Source organism: Peromyscus maniculatus, chromosome 3, assembly GCF_049852395.1.
Source record: "Peromyscus maniculatus bairdii isolate BWxNUB_F1_BW_parent chromosome 3, HU_Pman_BW_mat_3.1, whole genome shotgun sequence".
NCBI classification, from domain to species: Eukaryota; Metazoa; Chordata; class Mammalia; order Rodentia; family Cricetidae; genus Peromyscus; species Peromyscus maniculatus.
Window position 1 is genome coordinate 74,079,367 of NC_134854.1, and position 19,148 is coordinate 74,098,514.

The 19,148-nt window shown below is 48.3% G+C and overlaps 1 long non-coding RNA gene across 1 annotated transcript; it reads right to left on the minus strand.

Moving 5' to 3' along the window:
* Positions 1-14,731: 14,731 nt before the first annotated feature.
* On the minus strand, positions 14,732-18,653 carry LOC121828300 (uncharacterized). The gene is made up of 3 exons (XR_013049597.1): positions 18,511-18,653; positions 15,034-15,135; positions 14,732-14,911 (listed from the first exon to the last, which is right to left on the minus strand). It is a non-coding gene; the product is annotated as an uncharacterized LOC121828300 (long non-coding RNA).
* Between the last annotated feature and the right edge of the window lie 495 nt (positions 18,654-19,148).

The following is a 19,148-nucleotide window of genomic DNA, read 5'->3' on the forward strand; positions in this document are numbered from 1 at the left end:
GTGAGGTAAAGAAAAAAATGAAAATTTTTGATTACCGTGATGCCAGACAGCATTTGCTTCCCTGCCTGGACCCCAAGCACGTGGCACCTGCCGGGACAGCCTCCGTTTCGTGAAAGGGGATCGACTCTGGACACAGAGAAGTACAACTTTCTCTCGATTTTTCATGGAGGGCATTCCAAAGTGACAAAGGAAGAGAACGGAGATTGTTGGGCTTTTCCGTTTCATTACAAATGGTACAAGCTCTTTACTCCTCGGTGATTGTCTGCTGGGACCTTTGACCGTTGTGCCGAAAGCAGAATAGGATGATCTTGCTGTGGGATCTCAAGCTTCTGGAGGCTTCCACAACACTGGCCTCTATGCATTGCGCATTTGTATTGCCCACTCTGCCCACCTAAAACATCAGCCCGATTTTTAAACATGTGTCATAGAGTAGATACCCGCAGCCCTCTAAGAGCCCCGGCTCAGACCTCAGCTCCTTCAGAACACGGACTTCTCTTTATAGCTGCTGCACCGAGGTGGTCCACTGCCTGTCGTGTGAGCCCTGTGTGACGTCTGGAAGAAACGGATGGCCGGGGACATTGTAAAAGAACTAAACTGCAGCAGGGCACTCCGTGTATGACTGAGCATTCTGTCACTACAACAAAATACTGGACGCAGTTGACACATAAAGAGAAAAACACTGTGTCCGCTCGTAGTTTTGAAGGCTCCAGTCTATAACTGAGTGGCCCCATTGTTTGGGCCTCTGTTTAAGGACAGGAACATGTAATGGCAAAGCTGTCCACCTCAGGAGGTGGTGGGGGCAGAAGGAGAGACACTGGTCACTGGTCTCTTATTTCCGTACTTGTAAAAAAGCAAGTCTTTGCTTTCTGCGTGTAAAGAGAGTCTCTCATTTTATGAAAACACACGTATATCATATATACACATCGGAAGTACTGGCTAAGTACAGCTACCTGCAGGTTCTGCTGTGCACTGAAAAACATTATGTGGATTTAATGAGGCATTAAGGGTTGTTGCGGACTTGGGGGTTTTGTTTTTAATCTTTAAAAAATAAGATTTATTTTTATTTTATTTGTGTATGTGTTGCCTGCATTCAAGTCCGTGCCAAGTGCATGCAATGTCCATGGCGGCCAGAAGAGGGCACTAGACCCCACGGAGGCCAGGAGAGGGCATAGGATGCTCCGGAACTGGGGTTACAGATGGTTGTGAGCTGCCTTGTGTGTGCTTGGAATCAAACGCAGTTCCTCTGAAAGAGCAGCCACTGCTCTTAACCACTGGGCCATCCTACCAGTCCTGCTTTTGTTTTTTTGAGACAGGGTCTCATGTAGTTCAGCCCGACCTCAACTTCACCGTGTGGCCAAGGATGACCTTGAACTTCTGCTCCTTCTGCCTCCCCTCCATTTCCTGAGTACTGGGATTCCAGGAGTGTGCCACCGTGCCCAGTTTATTCAGTGCTGGAGCTCAAGCTTGGGGATTTGTGCATGCTAGGCAAGCATTCTGAGTCACACCCTCACTTCTAGAAAATTCTTTTTAAATCTTAAATGCAATAATCAATAGTAGCACCTACCTACATGGGGCAGCGGGTGAGCACTGTGGAGGGTCCGTCCTGTGTAACCCTTGGAATGACTCACAGAGATGGTGCTGCATCCCTGTCTTCCAGAGGAGCAGACAGACATGGAGTCCGTGAAACTGGAGCCCCAAACCAGGGCTTTCCAGCCCGGGGGTCTGGTCTGTCAACCACTTCTACGTCTAACTTGGCTGACACCCCAACTCAAATGTGCTTTCCCGACCAATGGTCACCCCTAAACACGGGGCTACAGAAAGGCCCATTCTGCAGCTTTTGGTTTTTCTCACTGAATGGGGATGCAGCAGGCGTGGGCTACATTTCCCTGTCCTTCACTTCACAGCGACTATTGCCCTGCGCCCAAGGTGAGCTATGGTGACAAGGTGGATGGGGTCCACCCTTCAAGGCACTTCCAGCCTAGACAAGCAGCAGGCACTGGTGCTAGGATCACAGAAGAACACAGCCCAACAAGGGGTCCCATGCAATGACCCGTCTTATGAAAACCAACTGGTAGTCACAGGGCCCCTGTAACCCTAGCTCCTTTGACACGAACACCGGCCATGCCTTCTCCAACCCCATAGAGGAGAGATTACCACGCCCATCTTACACCCCTGCCCCTTCCTTCCGCCCCTGCCCCTTCCGCCCCTGCCCCTTCCGCTCCGTGAGCTGTGCTGGCTCCTTGTTCTGTCACCCTATCCGTGTGACGCCCTGCTCCCCTTTCCCACCTCGGTCCCTCCAAAGGCGTGGCCTCTGGGAAGCCTCTCCTCCTTTCTTGTAGGCTGGGTGCTGCCTCTCTACATGGCGTCTGCTCCATACAGTGAGCCCTGTCCGCGTGCATCCCTCCTAGGCCTGGAGTTCACCTGCCAATTGAACTAAATTGACTGTCGTCATCATAGGAGATGTGGAAAAAGGCAATGCCCTTTTTTTAAAAAAAATGCAATTAAACATTAAATTAGCAGCAGCATTTAGAAATCAGTCAGAGTGCTGTGGATTTATCTGGTCTATTCATTCTCACAAAATAGACTGAATCTGTACATCTTTTTGTTTGTTTGTTTGTTTGTTTGTTTCTGAGACAGGGTTTCTCTGTGTAGCTCTGGCTGCCCTGAAACTTGCTCTGTAGACCAGGCTGGCCTCGAACTCATGGAGATCTGCCTACCTCTGCCTACTGAGTGCTGAAATTAAAGGCATGAGCCACTATCGACCAGCAGGATCTGTATATCTTTTATTTAAATGAATGGGTCTCAGGAAAAAAAAATAAAGATTGGCTTAATTATTACATGTACATGATAATAAATCTCTAAAATTAAAACTGTCCTCTGTTCAACCAATTTACAAAGAATATCTTTATGGACAAAAGAAACTGCTTAATAATCTGCCTTCTGAAAAATAATTTTTTAAAGCCATTAATTTTTTTGAAGATAAAAAGACCTCTCCAACGTAATACTTGCTTTCAGCTTTTAAATCTTATGCTAGCATTAATGTACTTTCACATTGCGGTAGTTCACCATTTGAAAAAGGGCCTGAGAGAAAGAAGTCGATGCAGGAAGCAAGGACTCTCTCCTCTCTCCTCCATATGAACCTAGTGTCAGGTTCATAAATAAATCAAGATTATGCTAATAGTTAGGGCGGAACACGATTCGGGCTTTGACGATTCCACGGAGTGGACACCAGGGGGCACTACAGGACCACGTTTCGCTATTTCAGGCGCCATTTTTTTTTTCACCTCAAATTGGACAATCCTTTCCTGAAAAAAAGAAAAACTGTTAACCTTCTGAGCACCAGACGTTATTTTGTTTGCTGTAATCGTTATCCTATCACCACAAAGCTTACCTAGGAAGGATTACCAAGTTATGTTAGAGAACAATGTGCTAAAAAAGACTGCTTGGGTTCCTTGTCAAGTTGCTTTGTGTAGGACATCAAGGTGTGTGCGTGTGCGTGTGCGTGTGCGTGTGTGTGTGTGTGTGTGTGTGATTTACAAGGGAGGAAACCATTTAGGGAATATCACATTTAAACTGCTGTGTTTCCCCCGATAACCTCAATGTTTCAGGCATTGTCTTAATTGTTATTACCCAGTGACAGCTTTCGCTTTCATTCATCGCCTAATCCAATCAGTAAATATCTGTGGAAACCCTTCCTGCTGGGCCCCTATGCCAGGCTCTGGATGCACCATGCACCTGAGCCACATTCCTGGCCCGGGCTCTCACCCAAACCGGGGAGGCAATTCTCTTTACACTCTAAGCGCCAAACTAAGTAAACACTGACATTTTTAAAAATTATTTCTCTTTACTGTCTCTAGAAATACATATTAAAACAAAACAAAATTGTAAAATCGCAACCTTCTGAGTGTGACTGTCTCGGATGGAACAAAGCAGGGGGCCGGAGCTACATGCTAAGTGACTGAAAATGGATGCTCTGAGGTTGGAGGATTTTGCTTTTCCTTTGCAAATCCCATGCCCATCAAAATGAATGCCTGAATTTTAACAAGAGACTGAGGAACTAATGCCATTCTTGCTGTCTCACAGACGGTGTCCTCTGGACCCAGCTGGGCAATGCTGGCACCCACTGCTGATCAAAACAGGACAAAGGGAGCATCTTCTCCCCCTCCCCCTCATCCAGTCCCAGTGGTTCCCACAAATAAGCATGCATGGTCACGTGGACATTCTAGTCTCGTCTTTCATTTCATGGTCACAGTGACCCCACAAGATACTCCCATTTCCCACAGGACAACCCGAGGCTTGATTCCTTGACCACGGTCTCACCACCGAAGCCAAACCCGAGGCTTCTCACCTCCAAAGATCAAAAGTCCCGAATCATTCGATATCAGTCATTGAACGCTGGTCAGCTGACTCAATTCCATGTTTGGACCAGTGATACACGTAGCTGATCCACCTGTATGTGTGCCCAAGCCCATCCCAATTTCCTTCCGTGCCATGGATGGACTGCATAGCCCAGCCAACCCCCCCCCCCCCCCCCCCCCCCCCCCCCCCCCCCGTGAGGCTGGGACTCGGTAAAGGCTTCTAGCCCGTGGGATATGAGCAGGCTTGCCTGTCGCCTGCCAGGTTGTCACCTGCCAGGTCCCCTATCAGTGTCTATCTTGCTGACCCAGCAGCAAGCCCGGCAGCCCTTGAGTCAATGGGGCCACAGCATGAAAAGGCGCCGGGTGCCCCTGGGTTGCCATGTGAGAGGTGCCCGCCCAACACTGACCAATTCCACAGGGAGGTCCACGTGCAACGTGTGACTTCCGTGTGTGTGCTAAGCCACTGTGTGTGACTGACGGGGCACATGTGTTACGCACGACTCACTAAGTAATATACTAGGAAAGACTATGGCTTCCTTAAAAAGAAAAACGGAAACTTGGCCACTGGGATCCTGGAGCCTCATCCAGTTCTGTACAGTATCCGTCTCCTGGGGGGTTGGGAAGGAACTGTCAGAGCCAAGAATGTCCTCCTCACCTGAGCAAATTCCGGAATCCTGTGACATTCCTGCTAGACCACTGCCCCTCGCCACTCCTGTGTATGGTAGGACCAAGCCGTCCCTGCTAAAAGGCACTTTGCCCACAGTTTTACACACCCAAGACTCCTGTGTTCTCACATGGCACGCCCCCCCCACCCCCTTACTCCCCATCCCACCCCCACCCCCGTGTTCTGGAGAGACACTCACACTGCCTTCAACTTCAGCGGCCTGTGAGATATGCCAAGGGCACGGGTGGCTTCTGAGGGCTCTGCTTGGCTTGCTGCAGACTCTCCACCCCACGTCTGCCCCCTTAGACCCATAACCTTCTCCCATCAAGAGGGGGTGCCGGGGACAGACCTGGATCCCGAGAAATCTATTAAGAAGAAAATAGAGGCCAGGCATGGTGGTGCATGCCTTTAATCCCAGCACTTGGGAGGCAGAGTCAGGTGGATCTCTGTGAGTTCAAGGCCAGCCTGGACTACAGGACAGCCAAGGCTGTTACAGAGAAGCCCTGTTAAAGAAAGAAAGAAAGAAAGAAAGAAAGAAAGAAAGAAAGAAAGAAAGAAAGAAAGAAAGAAAGAAAGAAGGAAGGAAGGGGAGGAGAAGAAAAAGGAAGAAGGAAGAGAAGAAGAAGAGGAAGAGAAGAAGAGGAAGAAGGAGAAGGAGAGGAAGAAGAGGAAGAAAAAGAGGAAGAGAAAAAGGAAATAGGAAAGGCTTGGCTCTTTGAAAAGTACTGACTTTCTGAACAATGACACTTGATATCTGTACATCTTTATCTTGTACTTAAGACACACATATGAAGCATCTTCTGTGGTTCACGTGATAACTCACAAAATGAAGAGGATGCTGAAGGAAAAACAAAGGTAGGCATGAGACACAGTGACACAGACCCCAAACCACTACAAAAAAGAGTCTGCGTTTGCCATTTTCTGAGTCGTACCCTTTGCCCCCTTCTGGCTCGCCAAGGCACCTCAGGGAAAAATCGCATCTGCCAGCTCACAGGTGCCACCCCCTAGGGTTGGGGTGGAGTTGGATGTCAATGGCTCCCTGTCTGTGGCCTCACAGCGCCCTGGCAAGGGCTGGTCAATTACACAAGAATTCCTAGGGGAAAAATAAAAAAGTTGGAGTTGAAACTGGGTGTTTGGGAACTGTGACAAGAATGCAGATGTAAAACCAAGGTCTAGGTTATGTATGGTAGAGGCGTTTGGCTGTGGACAGAGAGCGGGAGGGAGAGAAGGATAGGGCGGTCCACAGGGTAGGGTCACACTATTCTTTTTTTTTTTTTTTTTTAAGATGTATTTATTTATTATGTACACAGAAGAGGGCGCCAGATCTCATTACAGATGGCTGTGAGCCACCATGTGGTTGCTGGGAATTGAACTCAGGACCTCTGGAAGAGCAGTCAGTGCTCTTAACCTCTCTCCAGCCCTCACACTATTCTTAATAATACGGTAAATTTGGTTCACTAATAGAGGGGAACTGTTAGGGACCAGCCACTATTCTTCCCCTTCAAAAAGAGAATGCTCTCCTCTGACGTCAAGAGGAGCTGGGAAGTAGCCTGGGAGCCTGCCACTGCCCCAGGCTTGGCTGTCCCAAACACCACGTCCTCCATCTCCCAACTAGAGTGAGGAGTTTGGGGCTGGCCCTTGCTCGCTCGCTCGCTCTCTCCAGCCCTCCAACTTGTATTTCTGCTGCCGGTAATCCACAGAACCCTAACCCCTGGGCACAGCTGGTTACCTCATCCACAGAACTCTAACCCCTGGGCACAGCTGGTTACCTCGGTGTGCGTTGTTCTCAGGGATTAACAATAGAGATTACCATCCCTTCCAAGGGCAAAAGCCAAGGTGAATAATGAAACGAATGAATGCCTAGTTAACAAATAAAAGTGTGCTAACACTACCCACGATGAAATAAGGTTAATTAAAATACTTTTCAAAATATTGGCAGGACCCGCGTTCCGGGAAATGTGTGAGCAAGTCCAGCACGATTGCATCAGTAAAGGACTCACCTGATCCAGGCAGGCACAGAGGGGGCATTTACATTCACCAGGGTCAAAGAGCAGGGAGCTTTATTTTTACAAGCCTGTTTTGTGTTCTACACACAGCGGCACTGTTATGTGTGAAATGCAATGCCCTAAGTATTATTTGCCGATTTGCTATTGATGAGAGCTGAACTATCGCGCGAGAGGAAAGGTAACTGATTAAGTTGACCCCTTCACAAATGGACAGTCATTCGCTGGTACTTAAACACGAAGATCTATGGGGCCCAGCACTTCGTCATTTCCAGCCCTTATTGCAGCGACTACAAGTGCACAGTTGAGTACAAAAGAGCTAGGCTTCTGGGGCGCAGCGCGGCGCGACTTTGATGGATCATGAGAAGACACGGCCACCATTTTTAATTTTGAAAATGTAAGCTTTTCTGGAGTAAATTAACCTAATCACGCAGCACGAGTAAATTAATGTCAGTTCATTACCTAATTGCAAAAATAATATTAACCTGCGGAACCTAAATCTACTTGTGACACGTACTCAATTTTTATAGTGTACCATTGACAGTGTTTCTGGGTTACAGGCGGTCCTCTGCAGCGGTGGCGTCGAGGCTACTTGGAAATGCTGACACTGAGAACACAAATACGCGGTGACCGTGTGGCAGGAAGGTTGTCTGTACAGGCCACCAGGCTATGTTATATTCGGACACCACTGGGGATCTTGCTTGGCCGGCTCAGCGAGAATTTCTCCAGACTTCCTAGGCCTTAAGGGCTCTCTTCCCCAAAGCAGCCCTGGCTTCCCCAGCCTGCCTTGGGAGAATCAGACACTGTGGGCACCATCCACTCCTTGCAGCATCCTGGGCACTGGTCCCACGATTCCCTGAGATGGGAGGAGACTTGGAGACTTTGAGACTGGGAAGGGAGGCCCTGAGCTCACAAAACTTCTCCCGGGCCTGGACCTCAGCGCTTTCCCAGTTGGGAGACGGATGTAGCAAACCTTGAGAAAGGCAAAGCGACCAGCTGTTTGTTTTCCTGTTGACCAATTCTCCAAATTCAGACTGAAGCCCTGCAAGGGCTGAAGTCCTCAGTCCTGAAGCCGCAGCGGCCTCTGCAGCAGCCTCCTCCTGCACTAGATAGAAAGTTCTAAACCTTCTTTGAGCTTGTGCTTGCTGGGTGTTTTTTACTGCACAGAGCAAGCCAAGGCCCCAGACGGAAGAGATCTAAGGAAAGTCTAGGGGCCTTCCTCTGCTCCTTGCCGGTGACTTCCCAGAGCGCCCCAGCGAGGTCGGGGACTCTGGCTAAGGTGGTGGGAGGCTCCCAGCCCAAATCATCCGGCTTTAAATATTTGCCGCTTGCTCTATCGCAACTGCGGTTTCATCTTTAAATCCCGAGTCTTAATCTCATCTTCTCCTTGGGCATGTGGCAGCTTCACACTACGTCAATTAGTTTTTCTTTAGTATACAGCTATACAATTCATACAGGCCAATCTAGGTAAAAATGACCATTTAAAATCCCCAATCACCCCTTATCACAGTTCTCCGTAACTGGTTGCTTTCCACATTTAAAAGTTTTTAAGTAGAATCATTTTTCTAATTATCAAATGTCCATATCCCTTTTGAGGAAAAAGGGTATACTTTTTAAAATTTATACTCTCATCATTTTAAGTCTGGGTGTATTTCTTTTTCTTTGCTAGCCGTACTCTGTGGAACTGCGCAGGCCTTTGTCATTTACCTCGAAGCAGAAGTATATTCCCAGTATTGAGTTAGCATTAACACAACGCCTGCAAAGAGTTGTAAACATTACATCAGTGGTAGTCCACCCTAGAACACGCCGCCACTAATGTCCTTGTTGGACATCACGAATAGGGTTCCCGCCAACTTGTTTCTATACAGGTCTTTGCCACATTGCTCTTTTCCTACATAGGCTAGATTCCCGGGAGTGGAACTACTGGGCCAAAGCATAGGAACGACACTAAGCTGCTGACATCTTCTGCAGAACTGCATTAGTCTAATGGACGCTGATCAATGAATATTCCTGCCGTCAGTGGAGGGAGGGACCTGCCGTCAGTGGAGGGAGGGGCCTGCGGTCAGTGGTGGGAGGGGCCTGCGGTCAGTGGTGGGAGGGGCCTGCAATCAGTGGAGGGAGGGGCCTGCGGTCAGTGGAGGGAGGGGCCTGCCGTCAGTGGTGGGAGGGGCCTGCGGTCAGTGGAGGGAGGGGCCTGCGGTCAGTGAGGGAGGGGCCTGAGGTCAGTGGTGGGAGGGGCCTGCCGTCAGTGGAGGGAGGGGCCTGTGGTCAGTGAGGGAGGGGCCTGCGGTCAGTGGAGGGAGGGGCCTGCGGTCAGTGGAGGGAGGGGCCTGCGGTCAGTGGAGGGAGGGGCCTGCGGTCAGTGGTGGGAGGGGCCTGCGGTCAGTGGAGGGAGGGGCCTGGCTCTGTGTGTGCTCCTCTGTGCAGAGGCTTACAGTTTGGTTATCTTGCCAACACTATGGACGCCTCTGCTGGTAAAATGAGTGGCCTAGCCAGGGGCAGGGGGAGAGGCTTTAGACTGTGAATCAGGAGACCTGGGCTTGAATTCAGCCTCTTATTACACAGCTCCGTGACTTCTCAGAAAAACCTTATTAGCAAGAATAAAAACTGGGAACACTTTGACTACCCTCATGGGATAAATAACGTGAAAAAAAAAAAAAGCTTTTAATGTGTCCTAGTTAGGGTTATCATGGCCGCAATGAAACACCATAACCAAAGCGGGTTGGGTAGAAAGGCTTCATTTGGCTTACACTTCCACAGCATAGCTCACCATCAAAGAAAGAGGCAGGAGCTGATGCAGAGGCCATGGAGGAGCTGTTGACTGGCTTGTTTCTCATAGCTCGCTGAGCCGGCTTTCTTATAGAACCCAGGGCCACCTGCCTGCAGCGGCCCCACCCACAATGGGCTGGGTTCTCCCCTATCCACCACTAATTAAGAACAAGCCCTTCAGACTGGCCCACAGCCCTGTCTTCTGGAGGCATTTTCTCGGTTGGGGTTCCCTCCTCTTGGATGACTCTACATTGTGTTACATTGTGTCAAGGTGACATCAAACCAGCCAGCACATAATGAGAAAGTTTCTTATCACTATGAGGCATCTACTGCTGTAGGTGTGTATGAAACTGGGTATGGAAATTGTAAACAAAAGAGATCAATTCTTGTGGAGGTACTGATGTGAAGTCACCTTTTAAAAACTAAGAGAAGGGTTATTTTCTCATCAGCATATTTTCTCACGTCTCTGACTCCCCCAGACAAACCATGTCATTATCTGTGCACCTGTGTGAACGCAGGGGAGCCTGCCTGACTTTAGCCAGGAAATGGCTGTTTTCTTGCACTATGCAGTCCTGTCAAGACTTTGCACTTTTGCAAAGGGTAGGTTCTGGTACAATTTAAGCGAGAACGGCATAAAATGAAGTCGGTTTTTCCCTTTTTAACTGCCACAGCTCACTACACAGACTTCCCACCCTGTCTACCGATCCCTCTTTCCTGCTTCCTCTGTCCACCGTATCTATCCATCTCCGCCAAGGCTTTCCCAGGCTCTCCTCTCTCCTGACGTCTTTCCCAGTGACCCAGCCGAAAGCTCCACCAGCAAAGGACTCTGCCTGCCAAGCAAGATCCGAGGCTTGCTCTGACCAGCACTGCTTTGTAAAGGCCCCGGCATCATCTCCAAGTGTAGGTGATCTTCCCTATCTAAACTGTGAAGCCTTCCAGAAGATTCTTCCTCTGCCTTGAAGTGCACTGTATACTTTTGACCCTAAGCTACTTGCCCCTGAGGTTGATGCCTGTTTACCAAGAGCCGAAGAGTTGCTTTCCCAGAAACGCTCACTGGGGAAATTTTCTCTTGACTTTGTCCCTCTTGGCGAGAGGGGGATGGAGGGTAGGTCAGTGCCTCTGGCCACATTTCTTCTGGGGACTGTTTTCCCCTCATTAATCCTGTTGACAAGATTAAGAATAGCTCACAAGCCAGCAGCAAAGGCTAACTCGGACAGTTTCTTTCCTTCTCGCTCACCCCCCCACCCCACCCCCCGTTCCTCCTGACTCACCCCCCACCTCCTTCCTAAATATACATCTCCTTTCTGATCAGATGTCACCCTTTTCAAAACAAAACTGCGCAAGAGGCTGCCTTAGGCATAAGCATTAAAGTCTCCAAGGAAAATTTAAAGTCAAGAGAGCAACATTGTCAACTTCACATTTTGGACAGGTGGCACTCGATTTTGTTTTAAACATCCTGGAATTCTGGCAGTATCCAAAGGTCCAGAGGTGTTGGGGAATATTATTTTAAGGCGTGTTACTTTTGTTTACGTTGCATTTGTTTAACTCTGTGAAGCTGTGTTACTTTGCTTGTCTAAAACACCTGAATGGCCAATGGTGAGGCAGGAGAAAGAATAGGCGGGGCTGACAGGCAGAGAGAAGAAATAGAAGGAGAAATCTGGGAGAAGGGGATCAAAGAGAGTAGCCAGAGAAGGAAGAGGACATCAGAGGCCAGCCACCCAGCTACACAGCAAGCTACAGAGTAAGGAATAATGAAAGGTATACAGAAATAGAGAAAAGTAAAAGCCCCAAGGCCAAAGATAGATGGGATAATTTAAAGTTAAGTAAAGCTGTCAAGAAACAAGCCAAGCTAAGGCTGGACATTTATAAATAAGAATAATCCTCCATGTGTGATTTATTTAGGAACTGGACGGCGGGCCCCTCAAAAGACCAACCAACAACACAGAGGTTTAAAGAGGGCTTGTATTTGCAGGAAACAGACACTAACCCAAATTATGCAAGCCAAAGACATAGGCTAGAAGTTAAGGGGTTGGCCATACCAGTCTTTCCAACCTAGAAGACACAGGGTTTTAAAACCTGATTTAGAAAAGGGAACACTGCTTTTAAGGTTCCAGACTATAGAATTGCTACAACTGGAGAGGTTAAATTCTCTGCTCCCCACACTGCCTCATTTCAGCTCTAGGAAGGACTATAAAGATCGTGACTTATGTGTCTACAATTGGGGCATCCGGCCCTGGGCGATGACCCAAAACAACTTTCCTCAGACTTACAACACAGTTCCAGAGAGTTGTTGGCAAGCGGCCGGAGAGAGGCTCTGAGAAGGCGCTCAGCCACCGGCCAAACATAACCTCCTTCCAGAACGAGGTCAGAGTTGTTGGCAGTAGCCGAGGATGTAAAGCGAACGCACGTCAGAGTTCTGACCAATTAGAAAGTAAAGCCACTGTTGGCCCCTCCGGAGCCAGCCACGGGCTCATCCGCTCCACTGGCAATCAATCGTGTCTTAGGACTATGTGGGAGGCGGACTGTGGAACTCTATGCTTGTGCCCACCACGGCCAAAGGAAGTCATTTGGGAGTGCAGAAGTCTTCTTTTCCTGCTACTTTGCATAAGCTTCCATCTTGCTTTCTGTTGACTTTAGAAGTAGCTGCTAAAACAAACAAAACAAAACAAAACAAAATCCACAAAATCCAATGCCTAAGTTAGGCTCTGAAGAGCTCCCGGCACCAGGCGGCCTGCACTGGAAGAATGGCAGGTGTCACCCTCACACTCCGGCGTGGCAGCCCCATCTCACCCTGCTCCCTCCATCCCTCCATTCTGTCTCCTCAGCCTACACAAATCCTGACAGAGTGAAGCCAAGACCATCTCTGATTCACTATCATGAGAGAGAGAGAGAGAGAGAGAGAGAGAGAGAGAGAGAGAGAGAGAAGAGGGGAGGGGAGGGGAGGGGAGGGGAGGGGAGGGGAGGGGAGGGGAGGGGAGGGGAGGGGAGGGGAGGGGAGGGGAGAGGAGAGGAGAGGAGAGGAGAGGAGAGGAGAGGAGAGGAGAGGAGAGGAGAGGAGAGGAGAGGAGAGGAGAGAACATTCCACCAAGACGGTGCCGGTGGTGAGATGAACATCCCCTCTGACTCCAGTTCTTTGTGACAGGCCAGATCAGGGGCTGAACCAGCAGGATGGACCCTCCCTGGGCGGGGAGACTTTGCTTCCCAGCTTCTTCCATAGCCGTTGAACCTATGGAACCTATGAACCTTCTTCCATAGCAAATGAAAGGGGAGGACACTGGTCCCCGTGACCATCAGGGATTCCTTTGCTGCCAGAAGCAAATGAGGTAAACCATGTGAAAGGATTTTGGAAATTATAAATTGGTAAGAAAATGTGAGACCACAACATATTTAAGGGGTGACCCGTCATCTATTCCAAGCAAAAGTTGGGCAAAACTACCACTAACATTTTAATTCCAAATTCAAAAGGCTTCAAACCAAACTGAAGCCAGTCTATGAAATAGTGATAGTGTTCTGCAAAAGAATCAGGATCTCCTATGGGTCTGGCTTAGGCCACAGACTCCATGGTGCAGTGACTCTGGAGAGAAGTGGACTCCACGGGACGGTGACCGTGGGGAGGCGTGGACTCCACGGGACGGTGGCCGTGGGGAGGCGTGGACTCCACGGGACGGTGGCCGTGGGGAGGCGTGGACTCCACGGGACGGTGGCCGTGGGGAGGCGTGGACTCCACGGGACGGTGGCCGTGGGGAGGCGTGGACTCCACGGGACGGTGGCCGTGGAGAGAAGAGGACTCCACGGGACGGTGGCCATGGAGAGGAGTGGACTCCACGGGACGGTGGCTGTGGAGAGAAGGCTGAAGGACAGACTGGTAACTTGGTCCAGTGCTCAGAAAGACAGTGGGGAGCCTACATTTGCTCATCTCTACTTCAGGGGTCTGGAACCCACACGGTATGCTGAGGATTCCAGCATGCCCACCTTCCTGTGACGCCCTTAGCCTGTGGGCTGAGACACAGCCAGAGCAGTGTTGTTGAACAGCACAGTGTAATGAGGCCCATCTTTTAAAGTATAGTGGCTTTGCTTTTTAATTAAATTTCATCAGGAATTCAGTACTCTTCAGAGGTTTTTGTGATTTTTGGTTTAGGGTTTTGGTTTTTTGGTTTTTGGTTTTTTAATCACCTAATTGTACAATTTCCTTAGTCTGTATTCTGTTGCTGATAGTGCAATACCTACGAACTGGACAAATTATAATGAAAAGAAGTTGATTTTGCTTCATAGTTCTAGCCCATGGTTGAGAGGCTGCGTCTGGTGATGGCCTCCTTTCTGACTGAGTCCTGAGATTCGGCAAGGTATTTCATGGCAAGAGAGTGAGGAGACACACATTCAAAATAGCCATCTACTCTCTTAGTCATAGGATAGAGTCACTCACTTATGGCGGCAGAGCCTTCCTCATCTCTTATGGTTCCTGTCTCTTAGAATCTATTAATGGGAATTAAATTTCAACACACTTCCTTTCAGAAGGAGCAAACCATAGTCAACCCACAGCAGTGATTCACACACAAGGTCTAAGCCTACATTAAGTAACATTTTATCCAGTGAATAAATTTCTCACATAATAGCTGAGTAGATTAAAACAGCTGATTTTATATCCAAGGTCTCACTTGGATCCAGTCATTTATTCTCCCTAAAACCTGAGTAATTTAATCTCCTCTCTCTGCTTTGGTTAAAGATGTAGAGAAGAGTCTGCCTCAGAGGGCTTTGCTGGGCAATAAAAATAACTGTAAAGCATGTTTTCAGCACACAGTGCCGCGTAAATGCTTAACGATTTCCTATAATGACAGCGTGGACTGGAACATTGTACTTTTAAGTGAAATATTTTCATTTGAGTTATAGCATGTAACACTCTAGATGTCAAATCTTGATGGATGGCTGAAATAATGATATTTTTTTTTCTGGACCAGATTTAATCATTTTTCCTTCATTTCCAAAAATTACATCTAATTAAATACATCCAAAACTCACGGAAGAGGCCAGTGATGGCCTCTCTAAAGAGAAGGGTCTCCATCAGATGTGGTGAATGATCTTGTCGTAAGGCAGGCTGTCATTGGTTCTGTCCAGGAACTCTGCTTTGGAGGAGAAACACTCAGTTGAACTTCTGCTTTCTAACTCCATTTAATTTGGAAAAATCATAGCTTTCCATTATCGCAAGTCCTGACCAGAGTCTCAGGGAGCAGAGAGAACCCACCTTCTTGAAGAGGCAGGCATTGTGCTCTCCAGAGCAGCCGAGAGACTTGGTCAAATGTGTTCATCCCCCATGAAGAGGCCCCACGCTTCGTAACAACCACAGCTAAAGAGAAAGGCAGGGCAGTCTCTAAAGGTAATGTCTTTAACTTCTTTTGCTGTTATGAAAATGTGGCCATGACGCCCTTTTACAGCCTTCTAAAATAAATGCATCCTACAATATGGATGCGCATTTGAGGTCTACCCCGCTGGTCAGTTCCAATCTCTTTACTCTTCTCACAGAGATGGTCCTCCCAGGAGCTTTTCCTACTCTCGGATGCTGAGGACGGCCACCCTCTTCCCACCGGCCCCCACACAACAGCGACATTGTGTGGGACACCGTGGATGCTCATGTCATCCAGGTCACACTGCTCAAGTTGGAGTCACTTGCTCCATTTACCAGATGAGGAAATGGTGCTTGGGGTTGTCACTCACTCTAAGCCGCGCTGCAGGGCTACCCACGCCCACATCTTCCAGCAAACAGATTGGTCAGAGAAGTGAAATACCTCCACCAGCACATCCAGCAGTCACAGTGTGCCCAGGTTGGACCTGGCTGCCAGGATTTCCAAATCTTGGATGTATTCTTTCCACCACGGCCCACCCAGTTTTTAAAGATCTTTTTAAGGATGTATTTGTTGTATGTATATGTGTTTGCCTGCATGTATTCTGTTCACCATATGTGTGCCTGGTGCCCACAGAGGCTAGGAGAGGGTATCAGATCCCCTGGAACTGGAGTTACAGTTGTGAGCCACTGAATAGGTGTTGAGAACTGAACCTTGGTCCTCTACAAGGGTTGCGCTCACTCTAACCACTAGACCATCGCTCCAGCTCAACTCACTCCCAGTCTTTTGTTTTATTTTAATTTTTTCTTTTCATTTTTATTTTGTTTTATTTATTATTGTTGTTGTTATTGTTATTATTTATTGAGACAGGGTCTCACTATGTAGCCCAGGCTGTCCTAGAACTTATTATATAGACCAGGATGGCCTTGAACTGACAGAGATCCACCTGCCTCTGTCTCCCAAGTGCTGGGATTAAAGGCATCACACTCAGATAATTTTTTATTATTTTATGTGTATGAGGATTCTGCCTGCATGTATGTATGTATGATGCATTGCATGCATCCTATGCATGCAGTGCCAGTAGAGGCCTGTAGAGGGCGGCAGATCCCCTGGATAGTTACAGATGGTTGTAAGCCACCCTGTGGGTGCTGGGAAGGGAACCTAAGCCACCTTTCAGCTCTTCAGCTCTTCAGCTCCCCAGCTCTTGGTCTTTAAGAATAGCCTACAATCATCAATGTAGCTCTTGGTAATAAAATACCTAGATCATTTAAAATGTGTCAATGACCGGGAACGGCAATGTGCTCAGAAGGCAAGGCCAGCTCTTTAATGTGCCATTGTGCATTCTACCAAAGGTGCAAAATACCTGCATGTGCAAGACTGTGTGTCAGGGCTCACCAGACAGTGCCAAACTGGTCTTGTGAACACCGAGAAGTTTCCTGCCTAATGCACCTAATACTAAAATGGATTTTTATTTTTCTATCACACACACACGATGGGTCAGGAAGGAGAAAAAAAGTGAAACACTGATTCTTCTAATACTACCCTTTCTCTGCTCAAAGTCTCCGTGTGTTCCTATAGTAACATTCAACATTTTTAGATGCAGTGAAGGACATTGCATTCATTCATCAAATCTACACACAGAAACATTTCCCATCCATGTGCACGTGGACTACATCACTAAAACAAACAGACAACCATGGCCACTCTCGTGGAGTGTACATTCCAGTTGGGACAGATAGACAACAACTAATTACCACGGTGGGTGAATAGTGACATATTGTTTTAGGAGATCGTGTGGGTAAGAGGAAAGCAACAAAGGCTACTAGGGATGGAGCACTTGGAGGGGATGAGGGACTGATGGTCACTCTAGAAGGGTGCTTAGAGCTAGCCTCACTGTGACTATTTAAGTATCTAGCAGGTGAGGGAGCTAGCCCATTGACAAACACAAGTCGGAAAATCCCAGCAGTGTGTGGCCACTTCAAAGACCTTCAGGAGGAACCTCCAGAGGGCCAGCATCACTGATGCAGAGGGGACAGGAGGGAGAATGGGAGTCAGTGGTGGGAGCAGGAGATGCTCACATCACGCAGGACCTTGATAGGGAACCCTATACATCCTTGTACAGAGATAAGGGCTGCGGCTTTGTTCCAAGTGAAATGCAGAGATTCAAAATGGCCATGGGTAGAGGAGGGTATGGCATTTAGGTTGTTAAAGGGTCATTCCAACTTTTGGGTTATGAACATATTCTTGTTCACATGTTCTAGGGAGGCAAAAGACCAATCAGGAAATGTTGACGCTTCTGTGTAAAGTAATCCAGGTGTAAGAACAGCAGTAACTCAGAACTTGGTCGTAGCAGAGCTGGTTGGGAGAAGCAGTTACATCCTGGGATTATGGGCAGCACAGCTTTCTGGATTAGGGTGGTGGGGAATGCAGGGAGTAATAGAAAAACAAAAGGTCTGGGGTGACTGTGAGGCTCTAAGTTGGAACTGCAAGAATGGGGTTCGTATTGGTGAAATTATTTTGGCCACTCCACGTAGTTAAAAGGATATTTATTTAATGGCGTAACTCACAAATTAAGTGATAGGTAGGTCGCAGGGTCTGGGAAAGGTGTATCACAATCCAGCGGTGTTCTCTGGAACTCTGGGTCCACCTCCAATGTTCAGCGTCCCGGCACAGATGGCACAGATAGAGCACACAGAGAGAGTGCTGGCCCATCCAGCTCTCAGGTCTCCAGGCGCCTCCCCTGGCCCCGCCTCATAGGCGTGACAGTTGCCAGAGTCTCAATGCGGGTTGGAACTTCCAGATCCAAGCTGGAATGGCTACCCACTACAGGTTCGGTTTCCTGAGAAGGGGGCACTTCAGGTGCAGCGGGCACACATCCGTAAAGTCAGGAGTTCAGGTGCGGCCAGGCTTAATGAAAGCAGCCAGCCAGTGGGACTGGAGGGACAACTCAGAGTTCCTGTTGCTCTCACAGAGGACGCCGGTTCCATTCCCAGCACCCACGTGGTGACTCATAACATCTGTAACTCCAGTTCCAGGGGCCCCAGCCCTTTGTCCTGACTTCTGTGGGTGCCTCATGTATGTGATGCTCAAGGAGCCATCTAAGAGGAGACACTGAGCAGGCAGGCAGAGATGTGGGCTTGGAGGTTCAAAGAAAGGTCAGGTCCAGAGGTGGGAACTTGGGAGTTGGCCTTCTCGGGGAGCCACAAGGCTGGTAGAGACCATTCTAGGGCTCCAATGGCTGGCAAAAGTTGGTGAAAATGGTCCACTTATCCAGATAATCTCATATTCTCTAAGATGCATAAAGAAAATGAAATTGCTAAAAGTAAAAGGGTCGTTGGATAATTATTTTTTAAACAGCCTTGAATTTTTTTTCAACTCACACTTTTAAATTTCACTTTTCACAATGATGACATGAACTTCTTCTGTTCAGGGGCCACATGCCTCTGTACAAAAGAACTCACAGGTGCCTAGGTGAGCAGCAAACACGGAATTTCCTGCGTGTGAGTGAGGACAAGCACAGTCAGAACAAAACAAACCACCAAACAAACAACCAAAGGAACAGTCAAGCAAGACTGGCAGGGACCTTTAGGGCTGCTAGGTTTTGGGTCCACAGAGGTGGCCCGGTACCCAATAACAGGAGAAAGGGAATATAACCCTCTGGTGAGAGGGGAGCCCTGGGTAATCCTGTGTGCCTTGATGGCACTAGAGACCTTTGTGCTGCAGTGTCCAGCCATTCCCTCCACACACAGGAGGCTGAGTCTTCCCACTACTTTTCACAACAGTAAAGGTGTTTGAATCGCAGGTGAGTGGGGGCAGGCTCGTGTGGCTAGAGAGTTTCTCTCCAGGTCCCACCAAGCCCCGGCAGTCTCACAGCCCACTTAGAAAATAAACACACTGACACTTATCCTATTTAAACTGTTTGGCCTAATGGCTCAGGCTTCTTGCTAACTGTCCTTATATCTTAAATTAACCCATTTCTATTAATCTATAAGTTACCACGTGGCTCATGGCTTACGGG